Source organism: Pseudophryne corroboree, chromosome 3, assembly GCF_028390025.1.
Source record: "Pseudophryne corroboree isolate aPseCor3 chromosome 3, aPseCor3.hap2, whole genome shotgun sequence".
Classification (NCBI taxonomy): domain Eukaryota; kingdom Metazoa; phylum Chordata; class Amphibia; order Anura; family Myobatrachidae; genus Pseudophryne; species Pseudophryne corroboree.
Window position 1 is genome coordinate 114,168,104 of NC_086446.1, and position 13,959 is coordinate 114,182,062.

A 13,959-nucleotide genomic window follows, 5' to 3' on the forward strand; every position below is an offset into this window, starting at 1 on the left:
TGTTGGCAGTATAAAAATATCTACAGCACCCTGTATTCCCAGGTGGTCTCCCATCCAAGTACTAACCAGGCCCAACACTGCTTAGCTTCCAAGATCAGATGAGATTGGGTGTATCCAGTCTGGTGTGGCTGTAGATGAGCTTTGTGGTTTCTGTTAGAACTTTTCTACTTCTAACTACTGGTTCATAAATGAATACGTTTGAAAATGGAATGCATCAACAGAACGGTGTTGGCAGTATAAAAATATCTACAGCACCTTGTATTCCCAGGTGGTATCCAATCCAAGTACTAACCAGGCCCAACACTGCTTAGCTTCCAAGATCAGATGAGAGTGGGCGTATCCAGTGTGGTGTGGCTGTAGATGAGCTTTGTGGTTTCTGTTAGACATTTTCTACTTCTAACTACTGGTTCATAAATGAATACGTTTGAAAATGGAATGCATCAACAGAACGGTGTTGGCAGTATAAAAATATCTACAGCACCTTGTATTCCCAGGTGGTCTCCCATCCAAGTACTAACCAGGCTCAACACTGCTTAGCTTTCTAGATCAGATGAGATTGGGCGTATCCAGTGTGGTGTGGCTGTAGATGAGCTTTGTGGTTTATGTTAGAACTTTTCTACTTCTAACTACTGGTTCATAAATGAATACGTTTGAAAATGGAATGCATCAACAGAACGGTGTTGGCAGTATAAAAATATCTACAGCACCTTGTATTCCCATGTGGTCTCCCATCCAAGTACTAACCAGGCCCAACACTGCTTAGCTTCCAAAATCAGATGAGATTGGGCGTATCCAGTGTGGTGTGGCTGTAGATGAGCTTTGTGGTTTCTGTTAGAACTTTTCTACTTCTAACTACTGGTTCATAAATGAATACGTTTGAAAATGGAATGCATCAACAGAACGGTGTTGGCAGTATAAAAATATCTACAGCACCTTGTATTCCCAGGTGGTCTCCCATCCAAGTACTAACCAGGGCCAATACTGCTTTGCTTCCAAGATCAGATGAGATTGGGCGTATCCAGTGTGGTGTGGCTGTAGATGAGCTTTGTGGTTTCTGTTTGAACTTTTCTACTTCTAACTACTGGTTCATAAATGAATACGTTTGAAAATGGAATGCATCAACAGAACGGTGTTGGCAGTATAAAAATATCTACAGCACCTTGTATTCCCAGGTGGTCTCCCATCCAAGTACTAACCAGGCCCAACACTGCTTAGCTTCCAAGATCAGATGAGATTGGGTGTATCCAGTGTGGTGTGGCTGTAGATGAGCTTTGTGGTTTCTGTTAGAACTTTTCTACTTCTAACTACTGGTTCATAAATGAATACGTTTGAAAATGGAATGCATCAACAGAACGGTGTTGGCAGTATAAAAATATCTACAGCACCTTGTATTCCCAGGTGGTCTCCCATCCAAGTACTAACCAGGGCCAATACTGCTTTGCTTCCAAGATCAGATGAGATTGGGCGTATCCAGTGTGGTGTGGCTGTAGATGAGCTTTGTGGTTTCTGTTTGAACTTTTCTACTTCTAACTACTGGTTCATAAATGAATACATTTGAAAATTGAATGCATCAACAGAACGGTGTTGGCAGTATAAAAGTATCTACAGCACCTTGTATTCCCAGGTGGTCTCCCATCCAAGTACTAACCAGGCCCAACACTGCTTAGCTTCCAAGATCAGATGAGATTGGGCGTATCCAGTGTGGTGTGGCTGTAGATGAGCTTTGTGGTTTCTGTTAGAACTTTTCTACTTCTAACTACTGGTTCATAAATGAATACATTTGAAAATGGAATGCATCAACAGAACGGTGTTGGCAGTATATAAATATCTACAGCACCTTGTATTCCTAGGTGGTCTCCCATCCAAGTACTAACCAGGCCCAACACTGCTTAGCTTCCAAGATCAGATGAGATTGGGCGTATCCAGTGTGGTGTGGCTGTAGATGAGCATTGTGGTTTCTGTTAGAACTTTTCTACTTCTAACTACTGGTTCATAAATGAATACGTTTGAAAATGGAATGCATCAACAGAACGGTGTTGGTAGTATAAAAACATCTACAGCACCTTGTATTCCCAGGTGGTCTCCCATCCAAGTACTAACCAGGCCCAACACTGCTTAGTTTCCAAGATCAGATGAGATTGGGCGTATCCAGTGTGGTGTGGCTGTAGATGAGCTTTGTGGTTTCTGTTAGAACTTTTCTACTTCTAACTACTGGTTCATAAATGAATACGTTTAAAAATGGAATGCATCAACAGAACGGTGTTGGCAGTATAAAAATATCTACAGCACCTTGTATTCCCAGGTGGTATCCAATCCAAGTACTAACCAGGCCCAACACTGCTTAGCTTCCAAGATCAGATGAGAGTGGGCGTATCCAGTGTGGTGTGGCTGTAGATGAGCTTTGTGGTTTCTGTTAGACATTTTCTACTTCTAACTACTGGTTCATAAATGAATACGTTTGAAAATGGAATGCATCAACAGAACGGTGTTGGCAGTATAAAAATATCTACAGCACCTTGTATTCCCAGGTGGTCTCCCATCCAAGTACTAACCAGGCTCAACACTGCTTAGCTTTCTAGATCAGATGAGATTGGGCGTATCCAGTGTGGTGTGGCTGTAGATGAGCTTTGTGGTTTATGTTAGAACTTTTCTACTTCTAACTACTGGTTCATAAATGAATACGTTTGAAAATGGAATGCATCAACAGAACGGTGTTGGCAGTATAAAAATATCTACAGCACCTTGTATTCCCAGGTGGTCTCCCATCCAAGTACTAACCAGGCCCAACACTGCTTAGCTTCCAAGATCAGATGAGATTGGGCGTATCCAGTGTGGTGTGGCTGTAGATGAGCTTTGTGGTTTCTGTTAGAACTTTTCTACTTCTAACTACTGGTTCATAAATGAATACGTTTGAAAATGGAATGCATCAACAGAACGGTGTTGGCAGTATAAAAATATCTACAGCACCTTGTATTCCCAGGTGGTCTCCCATCCAAGTACTAACCAGGGCCAATACTGCTTTGCTTCCAAGATCAGATGAGATTGGGCGTATCCAGTGTGGTGTCGCTGTAGATGAGCTTTGTGGTTTCTGTTAGAACTTTTCTACTTGTAACTACTGGTTCATAAATGAATACGTTTTAAAATGGAATGCATCAACAGAACGGTATTGGCAGTATAAAAATATCTACAGTACCTTGTATTCCCAGGTGGTCTCCCATCCAAGTACTAACCACGCCCAACACTGCTTAGCTTTCAAGATCAGATGAGATTGGGCGTATCCAGTGTGGTGTGGCTGTAGATGAGCTTTGTGGTTTCTGTTAGAACTTTTCTACTTGTAACTACTGGTTCATAAATGAATACGTTTTAAAATGGAATGCATCAACAGAACGGTGTTGGCAGTATAAAAATATCTACAGCACCTTGTATTCCCAGGTGGTCTCCCATCCAAGTACTAACCAGGCCCAACACTGCTTAGCTTCCAAGATCAGATGAGATTGGGCGTATCCAGTGTGGTGTGGCTGTAGATGAACTTTGTGGTTTCTGTTAGAACTTTTCTACTTCTAACTACTGGTTCATAAATGAATACGTTTTAAAATGGAATGCATCAACAGAACGGTGTTGGCAGTATAAAATTATCTACAGCACCTTGTATTCCCAGGTGGTCTCCCATCCAAGTACTAACCAGGCCCAACACTGCTTAGCTTCCAAGATCAGATGAGATTGGGCGTATCCAGTGTGGTGTGGCTGTAGATGAGCTTTATGGTTTCTGTTAGAACTTTTCTACTTCTAACTACTGGTTCATAAATAAATACATTTGAAAATGGAATGCATCAACAGAACGGTGTTGGCAGTATAAAAATATCCACAGCACCTTGTATTCCCAGGTGGTCTCCCATCCAAGTACTAACCAGGCCCAACACTGCTTAGCTTCCAAGATCAGATGAGATTGGGCATATCCAGTGTGCTGTGGCTGTAGATGAGCTTAGTGGTTTCTGTTAGAACTTTTCTACTTCTAACTACTGGTTCATAAATGAATACGTTTGAAAATGGAATGCATCAACAGAACGGTGTTGGCAGAATAAAAATATCTACAGCACCTTGTATTCCCAGGTGGTCTCCCATCCAAGTACTAACCAGGCCCAACACTGCTTAGCTTCCAAGATCAGATGAGATTGGGTGTATCCAGTGTGGTGTGGCTGTAGATGAGCTTTGTGGTTTCTGTTAGAACTTTTCTACTTCTAACTACTGGTTCATAAATGAATACGTTTGAAAATGGAATGCATCAACAGAACGGTGTTGGCAGTATAAAAATATCTACAGCACCTTGTATTCCCAGGTGGTCTCCCATCCAAGTACTAACCAGGGCCAATACTGCTTTGCTTCCAAGATCAGATGAGATTGGGCGTATCCAGTGTGGTGTGGCTGTAGATGAGCTTTGTGGTTTCTGTTTGAACTTTTCTACTTCTAACTACTGGTTCATAAATGAATACATTTGAAAATTGAATGCATCAACAGAACGGTGTTGGCAGTATAAAAGTATCTACAACACCTTGTATTCCCAGGTGGTCTCCCATCCAAGTACTAACCAGGCCCAACACTGCTTAGCTTTCTAGATCAGATAAGATTGGGCGTATCCAGTGTGGTGTGGCTGTAGATGAGCTTTGTGGTTTCTGTTAGAACTTTTCTACTTCTAACTACTGGTTCATAAATGAATACGTTTGAAAATGGAAAGCATCAACAGAACGGTGTTGGCAGTATAAAAATATCTACACCACCTATGTATTCCCAGGTGGTCTCCCATCCAAGTACTAACCAGGCCCAACACTGCTTAGCTTCCAAGATCAGATGAGATTGGGCATATCCAATGTGGTGTGGCTGTAGAAGAGCTTTATGGTTTCTGTTAGTACTTTTCTACTTCAAACTACTGGTTTATAAATGAATACGTTTGAAAATGGAATGCATCAACAGAACGGTGTTGGTAGTATAAAAACATCTACAGCACCTTGTATTCCCAGGTGGTCTCCCATCCAAGTACTAACCTGGCCCAACACTGCTTAGCTTCCAAGATCAGATGAGATTGGGCGTATCCAGTGTGGTGTGGCTGTAGATGAACTTTGTGGTTTCTGTTAGAACTTTTCTACTTCTAACTACTGGTTCATAAATGAATAAGTTTTAAAATGGAATGCATCAACAGAACGGTGTTGGCAGTATAAAATTATCTACAGCACCTTGTATTCCCAGGTGGTCTCCCATCCAAGTACTAACCAGGCCCAACACTGCTTAGCTTCCAAGATCAGATGAGATTGGGCGTATCCAGTGTGGTGTGGCTGTAGATGAGCTTAGTGGTTTTTGTTAGAACTTTTCTACTTCTAAATACTGGTTCATAAATGAATACGTTTGAAAATGGAATGCATCAACAGAACGGTGTTGGCAGTATAAAAATATCTACAGCACCTTGTATTTCCAGGTGGTCTCCCATCCAAGTACTAACCAGGCCCAACACTGCTTAGCTTCCAAGATCAGATGAGATTGGGCGTATCCAGTGTGGTGTGGCTGTAGATGAACTTTGTGGTTTCTGTTACAACTTTTCTACTTCTAACTACTGGTTCATAAATGAATACGTTTTAAAATGGAATGCATCAACAGAACGGTGTTGGCAGTATAAAATTATCTACAGCACCTTGTATTCCCAGGTGGTCTCCCATCCAAGTACTAACCAGGCCCAACACTGCTTAGCTTCCAAGATCAGATGAGATTGGGCGTATCCAGTGTGGTGTGGCTGTAGATGAGCTTTATGGTTTCTGTTAGAACTTTTCTACTTCTAACTACTGGTTCATAAATAAATACATTTGAAAATGGAATGCATCAACAGAACGGTGTTGGCAGTATAAAAATATCTACAGCACCTTGTATTCCCAGGTGGTCTCCCATCCAAGTACTAACCAGGCCCAACACTGCTTAGCTTCCAAGATCAGATGAGATTGGGCGTATCCAGTGTGCTGTGGCTGTAGATGAGCTTAGTGGTTTCTGTTAGAACTTTTCTACTTCTAACTACTGGTTCATAAATGAATACGTTTGAAAATGGAATGCATCAACAGAACGGTGTTGGCAGTATAAAAATATCTACAGCACCTTGTATTCCCAGGTGGTCTCCCATCCAAGTACTAACCAGGCCCAACACTGCTTAGCTTCCAAGATCAGATGAGATTGGGCGTATCCAGTGTAGTGTGGCTGTAGATGAGCTTTGTGGTTTCTGTTAGAACTTTTCTACTTCTAACTACTGGTTCATAAATGAATACGTTTGAAAATGGAATGCATCAACAGAACGGTGTTGGCAGTATAAAAATATCTACAGCACCTTGTATTCCCAGGTGGTCTCCCATCCAAGTACTAACCAGGCCCAATACTGCTTAGCTTCCAAGATCAGATGAGATTGGGCGTATCCAGTGTGGTGTGCCTGTAGATGAACTTTGTGGTTTCTGTTAGAACTTTTCTACTTCTAACTACTGGTTCATAAATGAATACGTTTTAAAATGGAATGCATCAACAGAACAGTGTTGGCAGTATAAAAATATCTACAGCACCTTGTATTCCCAGGTGGTCTCCCATCCAAGTACTAACCAGGGCCAATACTGCTTTGCTTCCAAGATCAGATGAGATTGGGCGTATCCAGTGTGGTGTGGCTGTAGATGAGCTTTGTGGTTTCTGTTTGAACTTTTCTACTTCTAACTACTGGTTCATAAATGAATACGTTTGAAAATGGAATGCATCAACAGAACGGTGTTGGCAGTATAAAAATATCTACAGCACCTTGTATTCCCAGGTGGTCTCCCATCCAAGTACTAACCAGGCCCAACACTGCTTAGCTTCCAAGATCAGATGAGATTGGGCGTATCCAGTGTGGTGTGGCTGTAGATGAGCTTTGTGGTTTCTGTTAGAACTTTTCTACTTCTAACTACTGGTTCATAAATGAATACGTTTGAAAATAGAATGCATCAACAGAACGGTGTTGGCAGTATAAAAATATCTACAGCACCTTGTATTCCCAGGTGGTCTCCCATCCAAGTACTAACCAGGGCCAATACTGCTTTGCTTCCAAGATCAGATGAGATTGGGCGTATCCAGTGTGGTGTGGCTGTAGATGAGCTTTGTGGTTTCTGTTTGAACTTTTCTACTTCTAACTACTGGTTCATAAATGAATACATTTGAAAATTGAATGCATCAACAGAACGGTGTTGGCAGTATAAAAGTATCTACAGCACCTTGTATTCCCAGGTGGTCTCCCATCCAAGTTCTAACCAGGCCCAACACTGCTTAGCTTTCTAGATCAGATAAGATTGGGCGTATCCAGTGTGGTGTGGATGTAGATGAGCTTTGTGGTTTCTGTTAGAACTTTTCTACTTCTAACTACTGGTTCATAAATGAATACGTTTGAAAATGGAAAGCATCAACAGAACGGTGTTGGCAGTATAAAAATATCTACACCACCTATGTATTCCCAGGTGGTCTCCCATCCAAGTACTAACCAGGCCCAACACTGCTTAGCTTCCAAGATCAGATGAGATTGGGCATATCCAATGTGGTGTGGCTGTAGAAGAGCTTTATGGTTTCTGTTAGTACTTTTCTACTTCTAACTACTGGTTCATAAATGAATACGTTTGAAAATGGAATGCATCAACAGAACGGTGTTGGTAGTATAAAAACATCAACAGCACCTTGTATTCCCAGGTGGTCTCCCATCCAAGTACTAACCAGGCCCAACACTGCTTAGCTTCCAAGATCAGATGAGATTGGGCGAATCCAGTGTGGTGGGGCTGTAGATGAGCTTTGTGGTTTCTGTTAGAACTTTTCTACTTCTAACTACTGGTTCATAAATGAATACGTTTAAAAATGGAATGCATCAACAGAACGGTGTTGGCAGTATAAAAATATCTACAGCACCTTGTATTCCCCGGTTGTCTCCCATCCAAGTACTAACCAGGCCCAACACTGCTTAGCTTCCAAGATCAGATGAGATTGGGTGTATCCAGTGTGGTGTGGCTGTAGATGAGCTTTGTGGTTTCTGTTAGAACTTTTCTACTTCTAACTACTGGTTCATAAATGAATACGTTTGAAAATGGAATGCATCAACAGAACGGTGTTGGCAGTATAAAATTATCTACAGCACCTTGTATTCCCAGGTGGTCTCCCATCCAAGTACTAACCAGGCCCAACACTGCTTAGCTTCCAAGATCAGATGAGATTGGGCGTATCCAGTGTGGTGTTGCTGTAGATGAGCTTAGTGGTTTTTGTTAGAACTTTTCTACTTCTAAATACTGGTTCATAAATGAATACGTTTGAAAATGGAATGCATCAACAGAACGGTGTTGGCAGTATAAAAATATCTACAGCACCTTGTATTCCCAGGTGGTCTCCCATCCAAGTACTAACCAGGCCCAACACTGCTTAGCTTCCAAGATCAGATGAGATTGGGCGTATCCAGTGTGGTGTGGCTGTAGATGAACTTTGTGGTTTCTGTTAGAACTTTTCTACTTCTAACTACTGGTTCATAAATGAATACGTTTTAAAATGGAATGCATCAACAGAACGGTGTTGGCAGTATAAAATTATCTACAGCACCTTGTATTCCCAGGTGGTCTCCCATCCAAGTACTAACCAGGCCCAACACTGCTTAGCTTCCAAGATCAGATGAGATTGGGCGTATCCAGTGTGGTGTGGCTGTAGATGAGCTTTATGGTTTCTGTTAGAACTTTTCTACTTCTAACTACTGGTTCATAAATAAATACATTTGAAAATGGAATGCATCAACAGAACAGTGTTGGCAGTATAAAAATATCTACAGCACCTTGTATTCCCAGGTGGTCTCCCATCCAAGTACTAACCAGGGCCAATACTGCTTTGCTTCCAAGATCAGATGAGATTGGGCGTATCCAGTGTGGTGTGGCTGTAGATGAGCTTTATGGTTTCTGTTAGAACTTTTCTACTTCTAACTACTGGTTCATAAATAAATACATTTGAAAATGGAATGCATCAACAGAACAGTGTTGGCAGTATAAAAATATCTACAGCACCTTGTATTCCCAGGTGGTCTCCCATCCAAGTACTAACCAGGGCCAATACTGCTTTGCTTCCAAGATCAGATGAGATTGGGCGTATCCAGTGTGGTGTGGCTGTAGATGAGCTTTGTGGTTTCTGTTTGAACTTTTCTACTTCTAACTACTGGTTCATAAATGAATACGTTTGAAAATGGAATGCATCAACAGAACGGTGTTGGCAGTATAAAAATATCTACAGCACCTTGTATTCCCAGGTGGTCTCCCATCCAAGTACTAACCAGGCCCAACACTGCTTAGCTTCCAAGATCAGATGAGATTGGGCGTATCCAGTGTGGTGTGGCTGTAGATGAGCTTTGTGGTTTCTGTTAGAACTTTTCTACTTCTAACTACTGGTTCATAAATGAATACGTTTGAAAATAGAATGCATCAACAGAACGGTGTTGGCAGTATAAAAATATCTACAGCACCTTGTATTCCCAGGTGGTCTCCCATCCAAGTACTAACCAGGGCCAATACTGCTTTGCTTCCAAGATCAGATGAGATTGGGCGTATCCAGTGTGGTGTGGCTGTAGATGAGCTTTGTGGTTTCTGTTTGAACTTTTCTACTTCTAACTACTGGTTCATAAATGAATACATTTGAAAATTGAATGCATCAACAGAACGGTGTTGGCAGTATAAAAGTATCTACAGCACCTTGTATTCCCAGGTGGTCTCCCATCCAAGTACTAACCAGGCCCAACACTGCTTAGCTTTCTAGATCAGATAAGATTGGGCGTATCCAGTGTGGTGTGGATGTAGATGAGCTTTGTGGTTTCTGTTAGAACTTTTCTACTTCTAACTACTGGTTCATAAATGAATACGTTTGAAAATGGAAAGCATCAACAGAACGGTGTTGGCAGTATAAAAATATCTACACCACCTATGTATTCCCAGGTGGTCTCCCATCCAAGTACTAACCAGGCCCAACACTGCTTAGCTTCCAAGATCAGATGAGATTGGGCATATCCAATGTGGTGTGGCTGTAGAAGAGCTTTATGGTTTCTGTTAGTACTTTTCTACTCCTAACTACTGGTTCATAAATGAATACGTTTAAAAATGGAATGCATCAACAGAACGGTGTTGGCAGTATAAAAATATCTACAGCACCTTGTATTCCCCGGTGGTCTCCCATCCAAGTACTAACCAGGCCCAACACTGCTTAGCTTCCAAGATCAGATGAGATTGGGTGTATCCAGTGTGGTGTGGCTGTAGATGAGCTTTGTGGTTTCTGTTAGAACTTTTCTACTTCTAACTACTGGTTCATAAATGAATACGTTTGAAAATGGAATGCATCAACAGAACGGTGTTGGCAGTATAAAATTATCTACAGCACCTTGTATTCCCAGGTGGTCTCCCATCCAAGTACTAACCAGGCCCAACACTGCTTAGCTTCCAAGATCAGATGAGATTGGGCGTATCCAGTGTGGTGTTGCTGTAGATGAGCTTAGTGGTTTTTGTTAGAACTTTTCTACTTCTAAATACTGGTTCATAAATGAATACGTTTGAAAATGGAATGCATCAACAGAACGGTGTTGGCAGTATAAAAATATCTACAGCACCTTGTATTCCCAGGTGGTCTCCCATCCAAGTACTAACCAGGCCCAACACTGCTTAGCTTCCAAGATCAGATGAGATTGGGCGTATCCAGTGTGGTGTGGCTGTAGATGAACTTTGTGGTTTCTGTTAGAACTTTTCTACTTCTAACTACTGGTTCATAAATGAATACGTTTTAAAATGGAATGCATCAACAGAACGGTGTTGGCAGTATAAAATTATCTACAGCACCTTGTATTCCCAGGTGGTCTCCCATCCAAGTACTAACCAGGCCCAACACTGCTTAGCTTCCAAGATCAGATGAGATTGGGCGTATCCAGTGTGGTGTGGCTGTAGATGAGCTTTATGGTTTCTGTTAGAACTTTTCTACTTCTAACTACTGGTTCATAAATAAATACATTTGAAAATGGAATGCATCAACAGAACAGTGTTGGCAGTATAAAAATATCTACAGCACCTTGTATTCCCAGGTGGTCTCCCATCCAAGTACTAACCAGGGCCAATACTGCTTTGCTTCCAAGATCAGATGAGATTGGGCGTATCCAGTGTGGTGTGGCTGTAGATGAGCTTTATGGTTTCTGTTAGAACTTTTCTACTTCTAACTACTGGTTCATAAATAAATACATTTGAAAATGGAATGCATCAACAGAACAGTGTTGGCAGTATAAAAATATCTACAGCACCTTGTATTCCCAGGTGGTCTCCCATCCAAGTACTAACCAGGGCCAATACTGCTTTGCTTCCAAGATCAGATGAGATTGGGCGTATCCAGTGTGGTGTGGCTGTAGATGAGCTTTGTGGTTTCTGTTTGAACTTTTCTACTTCTAACTACTGGTTCATAAATGAATACGTTTGAAAATGGAATGCATCAACAGAACGGTGTTGGCAGTATAAAAATATCTACAGCACCTTGTATTCCCAGGTGGTCTCCCATCCAAGTACTAACCAGGCCCAACACTGCTTAGCTTCCAAGATCAGATGAGATTGGGCGTATCCAGTGTGGTGTGGCTGTAGATGAGCTTTGTGGTTTCTGTTAGAACTTTTCTACTTCTAACTACTGGTTCATAAATGAATACGTTTGAAAATAGAATGCATCAACAGAACGGTGTTGGCAGTATAAAAATATCTACAGCACCTTGTATTCCCAGGTGGTCTCCCATCCAAGTACTAACCAGGGCCAATACTGCTTTGCTTCCAAGATCAGATGAGATTGGGCGTATCCAGTGTGGTGTGGCTGTAGATGAGCTTTGTGGTTTCTGTTTGAACTTTTCTACTTCTAACTACTGGTTCATAAATGAATACATTTGAAAATTGAATGCATCAACAGAACGGTGTTGGCAGTATAAAAGTATCTACAGCACCTTGTATTCCCAGGTGGTCTCCCATCCAAGTACTAACCAGGCCCAACACTGCTTAGCTTTCTAGATCAGATAAGATTGGGCGTATCCAGTGTGGTGTGGATGTAGATGAGCTTTGTGGTTTCTGTTAGAACTTTTCTACTTCTAACTACTGGTTCATAAATGAATACGTTTGAAAATGGAAAGCATCAACAGAACGGTGTTGGCAGTATAAAAATATCTACACCACCTATGTATTCCCAGGTGGTCTCCCATCCAAGTACTAACCAGGCCCAACACTGCTTAGCTTCCAAGATCAGATGAGATTGGGCATATCCAATGTGGTGTGGCTGTAGAAGAGCTTTATGGTTTCTGTTAGTACTTTTCTACTCCTAACTACTGGTTCATAAATGAATACGTTTGAAAATGGAATGCATCAACAGAACGGTGTTGGTAGTATAAAAACATCAACAGCACCTTGTATTCCCAGGAGGTCTCCCATCCAAGTACTACCCAGGCCCAACACTGCTTAGCTTCCAAGATCAGATGAGATTGGGCGTATCCAGTGTGGTGGGGCTGTAGATGAGCTTTGTGGTTTCTGTTAGAACTTTTCTACTTCTAACTACTGGTTCATAAATGAATACGTTTAAAAATGGAATGCATCAACAGAACGGTGTTGGCAGTATAAAAATATCTACAGCACCTTGTATTCCCCGGTGGTCTCCCATCCAAGTACTAACCAGGCCCAACACTGCTTAGCTTCCAAGATCAGATGAGATTGGGTGTATCCAGTGTGGTGTGGCTGTAGATGAGCTTTGTGGTTTCTGTTAGAACTTTTCTACTTCTAACTACTGGTTCATAAATGAATACGTTTGAAAATGGAATGCATCAACAGTACGGTGTTGGCAGTATAAAAATATCTACAGCACCTTGTATTCCCAGGTGGTCTCCCATCCAAGTACTAACCAGGCCCAACACTGCTTAGCTTCCAAGATCAGATGAGATTGGGCGTATCCAGTGTGGTGTGGCTGTAGATGAGCTTTGTGGTTTCTGTTAGAACTTTTCTACTTCTAACTACTGGTTCATAAATGAATACGTTTGAAAATAGAATGCATCAACAGAACGGTGTTGGCAGTATAAAAATATCTACAGCACCTTGTATTCCCAGGTGGTCTCCCATCCAAGTACTAACCAGGGCCAATACTGCTTTGCTTCCAAGATCAGATGAGATTGGGCGTATCCAGTGTGGTGTGGCTGTAGATGAGCTTTGTGGTTTCTGTTTGAACTTTTCTACTTCTAACTACTGGTTCATAAATGAATACATTTGAAAATTGAATGCATCAACAGAACGGTGTTGGCAGTATAAAAGTATCTACAGCACCTTGTATTCCCAGGTGGTCTCCCATCCAAGTACTAACCAGGCCCAACACTGCTTAGCTTTCTAGATCAGATAAGATTGGGCGTATCCAGTGTGGTGTGGATGTAGATGAGCTTTGTGGTTTCTGTTAGAACTTTTCTACTTCTAACTACTGGTTCATAAATGAATACGTTTGAAAATGGAAAGCATCAACAGAACGGTGTTGGCAGTATAAAAATATCTACACCACCTATGTATTCCCAGGTGGTCTCCCATCCAAGTACTAACCAGGCCCAACACTGCTTAGCTTCCAAGATCAGATGAGATTGGGCATATCCAATGTGGTGTGGCTGTAGAAGAGCTTTATGGTTTCTGTTAGTACTTTTCTACTCCTAACTACTGGTTCATAAATGAATACGTTTAAAAATGGAATGCATCAACAGAACGGTGTTGGCAGTATAAAAATATCTACAGCACCTTGTATTCCCCGGTGGTCTCCCATCCAAGTACTAACCAGGCCCAACACTGCTTAGCTTCCAAGATCAGATGAGATTGGGTGTATCCAGTGTGGTGTGGCTGTAGATGAGCTTTGTGGTTTCTGTTAGAACTTTTCTAC

General features: G+C 41.6%; 32 non-coding genes and 30 pseudogenes across 32 annotated transcripts; all 62 read right to left on the bottom strand.

Annotated features, from left to right (window-relative positions):
- Positions 1-17: 17 nt before the first annotated feature.
- Positions 18-136, bottom strand: LOC135062988 (5S ribosomal RNA). Its single transcript, XR_010249329.1, has one exon. It is a non-coding gene; the product is annotated as a 5S ribosomal RNA (ribosomal RNA).
- A 107-nt stretch (positions 137-243) lies between these two features.
- On the bottom strand, positions 244-362 carry LOC134892522 (5S ribosomal RNA; annotated as a pseudogene).
- Positions 363-469: 107 nt separating this feature from the next.
- Positions 470-588, bottom strand: LOC134891193 (5S ribosomal RNA; annotated as a pseudogene).
- A 107-nt stretch (positions 589-695) lies between these two features.
- Positions 696-814, bottom strand: LOC135064095 (5S ribosomal RNA). The gene has a single exon (XR_010250410.1). It is a non-coding gene; the product is annotated as a 5S ribosomal RNA (ribosomal RNA).
- Positions 815-921: 107 nt separating this feature from the next.
- LOC134888962 (5S ribosomal RNA) lies at positions 922-1,040 on the bottom strand (annotated as a pseudogene).
- Positions 1,041-1,147: 107 nt separating this feature from the next.
- LOC135068062 (5S ribosomal RNA) lies at positions 1,148-1,266 on the bottom strand. Its single transcript, XR_010254270.1, has one exon. It is a non-coding gene; the product is annotated as a 5S ribosomal RNA (ribosomal RNA).
- Positions 1,267-1,373: 107 nt separating this feature from the next.
- LOC134888963 (5S ribosomal RNA) lies at positions 1,374-1,492 on the bottom strand (annotated as a pseudogene).
- A 107-nt stretch (positions 1,493-1,599) lies between these two features.
- Positions 1,600-1,718, bottom strand: LOC134884610 (5S ribosomal RNA). The gene has a single exon (XR_010168753.1). It is a non-coding gene; the product is annotated as a 5S ribosomal RNA (ribosomal RNA).
- Positions 1,719-1,825: 107 nt separating this feature from the next.
- Positions 1,826-1,944, bottom strand: LOC135060413 (5S ribosomal RNA). The gene has a single exon (XR_010246807.1). It is a non-coding gene; the product is annotated as a 5S ribosomal RNA (ribosomal RNA).
- A 107-nt stretch (positions 1,945-2,051) lies between these two features.
- Positions 2,052-2,170, bottom strand: LOC135066635 (5S ribosomal RNA). Its single transcript, XR_010252878.1, has one exon. It is a non-coding gene; the product is annotated as a 5S ribosomal RNA (ribosomal RNA).
- Positions 2,171-2,277: 107 nt separating this feature from the next.
- Positions 2,278-2,396, bottom strand: LOC134892523 (5S ribosomal RNA; annotated as a pseudogene).
- A 107-nt stretch (positions 2,397-2,503) lies between these two features.
- LOC134891194 (5S ribosomal RNA) lies at positions 2,504-2,622 on the bottom strand (annotated as a pseudogene).
- A 107-nt stretch (positions 2,623-2,729) lies between these two features.
- On the bottom strand, positions 2,730-2,848 carry LOC134884622 (5S ribosomal RNA). The gene has a single exon (XR_010168764.1). It is a non-coding gene; the product is annotated as a 5S ribosomal RNA (ribosomal RNA).
- Positions 2,849-2,955: 107 nt separating this feature from the next.
- Positions 2,956-3,074, bottom strand: LOC134891408 (5S ribosomal RNA; annotated as a pseudogene).
- A 107-nt stretch (positions 3,075-3,181) lies between these two features.
- On the bottom strand, positions 3,182-3,300 carry LOC134889058 (5S ribosomal RNA; annotated as a pseudogene).
- A 107-nt stretch (positions 3,301-3,407) lies between these two features.
- LOC134884634 (5S ribosomal RNA) lies at positions 3,408-3,526 on the bottom strand. Its single transcript, XR_010168775.1, has one exon. It is a non-coding gene; the product is annotated as a 5S ribosomal RNA (ribosomal RNA).
- Positions 3,527-3,633: 107 nt separating this feature from the next.
- On the bottom strand, positions 3,634-3,752 carry LOC134884646 (5S ribosomal RNA). Its single transcript, XR_010168786.1, has one exon. It is a non-coding gene; the product is annotated as a 5S ribosomal RNA (ribosomal RNA).
- A 107-nt stretch (positions 3,753-3,859) lies between these two features.
- On the bottom strand, positions 3,860-3,978 carry LOC134887267 (5S ribosomal RNA; annotated as a pseudogene).
- A 107-nt stretch (positions 3,979-4,085) lies between these two features.
- Positions 4,086-4,204, bottom strand: LOC135068180 (5S ribosomal RNA). The gene has a single exon (XR_010254385.1). It is a non-coding gene; the product is annotated as a 5S ribosomal RNA (ribosomal RNA).
- A 107-nt stretch (positions 4,205-4,311) lies between these two features.
- LOC134888965 (5S ribosomal RNA) lies at positions 4,312-4,430 on the bottom strand (annotated as a pseudogene).
- Positions 4,431-4,537: 107 nt separating this feature from the next.
- LOC134892462 (5S ribosomal RNA) lies at positions 4,538-4,656 on the bottom strand (annotated as a pseudogene).
- Positions 4,657-4,763: 107 nt separating this feature from the next.
- On the bottom strand, positions 4,764-4,883 carry LOC134892959 (5S ribosomal RNA; annotated as a pseudogene).
- Positions 4,884-4,990: 107 nt separating this feature from the next.
- Positions 4,991-5,109, bottom strand: LOC134900778 (5S ribosomal RNA). The gene has a single exon (XR_010174281.1). It is a non-coding gene; the product is annotated as a 5S ribosomal RNA (ribosomal RNA).
- A 107-nt stretch (positions 5,110-5,216) lies between these two features.
- On the bottom strand, positions 5,217-5,335 carry LOC134884658 (5S ribosomal RNA). Its single transcript, XR_010168797.1, has one exon. It is a non-coding gene; the product is annotated as a 5S ribosomal RNA (ribosomal RNA).
- A 107-nt stretch (positions 5,336-5,442) lies between these two features.
- LOC135063494 (5S ribosomal RNA) lies at positions 5,443-5,561 on the bottom strand. Its single transcript, XR_010249823.1, has one exon. It is a non-coding gene; the product is annotated as a 5S ribosomal RNA (ribosomal RNA).
- Positions 5,562-5,668: 107 nt separating this feature from the next.
- LOC134884670 (5S ribosomal RNA) lies at positions 5,669-5,787 on the bottom strand. The gene has a single exon (XR_010168808.1). It is a non-coding gene; the product is annotated as a 5S ribosomal RNA (ribosomal RNA).
- A 107-nt stretch (positions 5,788-5,894) lies between these two features.
- On the bottom strand, positions 5,895-6,013 carry LOC135066816 (5S ribosomal RNA). Its single transcript, XR_010253055.1, has one exon. It is a non-coding gene; the product is annotated as a 5S ribosomal RNA (ribosomal RNA).
- Positions 6,014-6,120: 107 nt separating this feature from the next.
- LOC135060712 (5S ribosomal RNA) lies at positions 6,121-6,239 on the bottom strand. Its single transcript, XR_010247104.1, has one exon. It is a non-coding gene; the product is annotated as a 5S ribosomal RNA (ribosomal RNA).
- A 107-nt stretch (positions 6,240-6,346) lies between these two features.
- LOC134885697 (5S ribosomal RNA) lies at positions 6,347-6,465 on the bottom strand. Its single transcript, XR_010169807.1, has one exon. It is a non-coding gene; the product is annotated as a 5S ribosomal RNA (ribosomal RNA).
- Positions 6,466-6,572: 107 nt separating this feature from the next.
- Positions 6,573-6,691, bottom strand: LOC134888966 (5S ribosomal RNA; annotated as a pseudogene).
- Positions 6,692-6,798: 107 nt separating this feature from the next.
- Positions 6,799-6,917, bottom strand: LOC134884682 (5S ribosomal RNA). The gene has a single exon (XR_010168819.1). It is a non-coding gene; the product is annotated as a 5S ribosomal RNA (ribosomal RNA).
- Positions 6,918-7,024: 107 nt separating this feature from the next.
- LOC134888967 (5S ribosomal RNA) lies at positions 7,025-7,143 on the bottom strand (annotated as a pseudogene).
- Positions 7,144-7,250: 107 nt separating this feature from the next.
- Positions 7,251-7,369, bottom strand: LOC134896634 (5S ribosomal RNA; annotated as a pseudogene).
- Positions 7,370-7,476: 107 nt separating this feature from the next.
- Positions 7,477-7,596, bottom strand: LOC134892960 (5S ribosomal RNA; annotated as a pseudogene).
- Positions 7,597-7,703: 107 nt separating this feature from the next.
- Positions 7,704-7,822, bottom strand: LOC134886945 (5S ribosomal RNA; annotated as a pseudogene).
- Positions 7,823-7,929: 107 nt separating this feature from the next.
- On the bottom strand, positions 7,930-8,048 carry LOC134884791 (5S ribosomal RNA). The gene has a single exon (XR_010168926.1). It is a non-coding gene; the product is annotated as a 5S ribosomal RNA (ribosomal RNA).
- A 107-nt stretch (positions 8,049-8,155) lies between these two features.
- On the bottom strand, positions 8,156-8,274 carry LOC135059784 (5S ribosomal RNA). The gene has a single exon (XR_010246183.1). It is a non-coding gene; the product is annotated as a 5S ribosomal RNA (ribosomal RNA).
- Positions 8,275-8,381: 107 nt separating this feature from the next.
- LOC134884694 (5S ribosomal RNA) lies at positions 8,382-8,500 on the bottom strand. The gene has a single exon (XR_010168831.1). It is a non-coding gene; the product is annotated as a 5S ribosomal RNA (ribosomal RNA).
- A 107-nt stretch (positions 8,501-8,607) lies between these two features.
- Positions 8,608-8,726, bottom strand: LOC134884705 (5S ribosomal RNA). The gene has a single exon (XR_010168842.1). It is a non-coding gene; the product is annotated as a 5S ribosomal RNA (ribosomal RNA).
- A 107-nt stretch (positions 8,727-8,833) lies between these two features.
- On the bottom strand, positions 8,834-8,952 carry LOC134888968 (5S ribosomal RNA; annotated as a pseudogene).
- Positions 8,953-9,059: 107 nt separating this feature from the next.
- Positions 9,060-9,178, bottom strand: LOC134888969 (5S ribosomal RNA; annotated as a pseudogene).
- A 107-nt stretch (positions 9,179-9,285) lies between these two features.
- Positions 9,286-9,404, bottom strand: LOC134884716 (5S ribosomal RNA). The gene has a single exon (XR_010168853.1). It is a non-coding gene; the product is annotated as a 5S ribosomal RNA (ribosomal RNA).
- Positions 9,405-9,511: 107 nt separating this feature from the next.
- LOC134888971 (5S ribosomal RNA) lies at positions 9,512-9,630 on the bottom strand (annotated as a pseudogene).
- Positions 9,631-9,737: 107 nt separating this feature from the next.
- LOC134893998 (5S ribosomal RNA) lies at positions 9,738-9,856 on the bottom strand (annotated as a pseudogene).
- Positions 9,857-9,963: 107 nt separating this feature from the next.
- Positions 9,964-10,083, bottom strand: LOC134892961 (5S ribosomal RNA; annotated as a pseudogene).
- A 107-nt stretch (positions 10,084-10,190) lies between these two features.
- On the bottom strand, positions 10,191-10,309 carry LOC134901515 (5S ribosomal RNA). The gene has a single exon (XR_010175005.1). It is a non-coding gene; the product is annotated as a 5S ribosomal RNA (ribosomal RNA).
- A 107-nt stretch (positions 10,310-10,416) lies between these two features.
- Positions 10,417-10,535, bottom strand: LOC135059785 (5S ribosomal RNA). Its single transcript, XR_010246184.1, has one exon. It is a non-coding gene; the product is annotated as a 5S ribosomal RNA (ribosomal RNA).
- Positions 10,536-10,642: 107 nt separating this feature from the next.
- On the bottom strand, positions 10,643-10,761 carry LOC134884727 (5S ribosomal RNA). The gene has a single exon (XR_010168864.1). It is a non-coding gene; the product is annotated as a 5S ribosomal RNA (ribosomal RNA).
- Positions 10,762-10,868: 107 nt separating this feature from the next.
- On the bottom strand, positions 10,869-10,987 carry LOC134884738 (5S ribosomal RNA). The gene has a single exon (XR_010168875.1). It is a non-coding gene; the product is annotated as a 5S ribosomal RNA (ribosomal RNA).
- Positions 10,988-11,094: 107 nt separating this feature from the next.
- LOC134888973 (5S ribosomal RNA) lies at positions 11,095-11,213 on the bottom strand (annotated as a pseudogene).
- A 107-nt stretch (positions 11,214-11,320) lies between these two features.
- LOC134888974 (5S ribosomal RNA) lies at positions 11,321-11,439 on the bottom strand (annotated as a pseudogene).
- Positions 11,440-11,546: 107 nt separating this feature from the next.
- Positions 11,547-11,665, bottom strand: LOC134884750 (5S ribosomal RNA). Its single transcript, XR_010168887.1, has one exon. It is a non-coding gene; the product is annotated as a 5S ribosomal RNA (ribosomal RNA).
- A 107-nt stretch (positions 11,666-11,772) lies between these two features.
- Positions 11,773-11,891, bottom strand: LOC134888975 (5S ribosomal RNA; annotated as a pseudogene).
- A 107-nt stretch (positions 11,892-11,998) lies between these two features.
- Positions 11,999-12,117, bottom strand: LOC134893999 (5S ribosomal RNA; annotated as a pseudogene).
- Positions 12,118-12,224: 107 nt separating this feature from the next.
- On the bottom strand, positions 12,225-12,344 carry LOC134892962 (5S ribosomal RNA; annotated as a pseudogene).
- A 107-nt stretch (positions 12,345-12,451) lies between these two features.
- Positions 12,452-12,570, bottom strand: LOC135068335 (5S ribosomal RNA). Its single transcript, XR_010254539.1, has one exon. It is a non-coding gene; the product is annotated as a 5S ribosomal RNA (ribosomal RNA).
- A 107-nt stretch (positions 12,571-12,677) lies between these two features.
- LOC134901516 (5S ribosomal RNA) lies at positions 12,678-12,796 on the bottom strand. Its single transcript, XR_010175006.1, has one exon. It is a non-coding gene; the product is annotated as a 5S ribosomal RNA (ribosomal RNA).
- Positions 12,797-12,903: 107 nt separating this feature from the next.
- Positions 12,904-13,022, bottom strand: LOC134884763 (5S ribosomal RNA). The gene has a single exon (XR_010168898.1). It is a non-coding gene; the product is annotated as a 5S ribosomal RNA (ribosomal RNA).
- A 107-nt stretch (positions 13,023-13,129) lies between these two features.
- Positions 13,130-13,248, bottom strand: LOC134888976 (5S ribosomal RNA; annotated as a pseudogene).
- Positions 13,249-13,355: 107 nt separating this feature from the next.
- LOC134894000 (5S ribosomal RNA) lies at positions 13,356-13,474 on the bottom strand (annotated as a pseudogene).
- Positions 13,475-13,581: 107 nt separating this feature from the next.
- Positions 13,582-13,701, bottom strand: LOC134892963 (5S ribosomal RNA; annotated as a pseudogene).
- A 107-nt stretch (positions 13,702-13,808) lies between these two features.
- On the bottom strand, positions 13,809-13,927 carry LOC134901517 (5S ribosomal RNA). Its single transcript, XR_010175007.1, has one exon. It is a non-coding gene; the product is annotated as a 5S ribosomal RNA (ribosomal RNA).
- Positions 13,928-13,959: the final 32 nt, after the last annotated feature.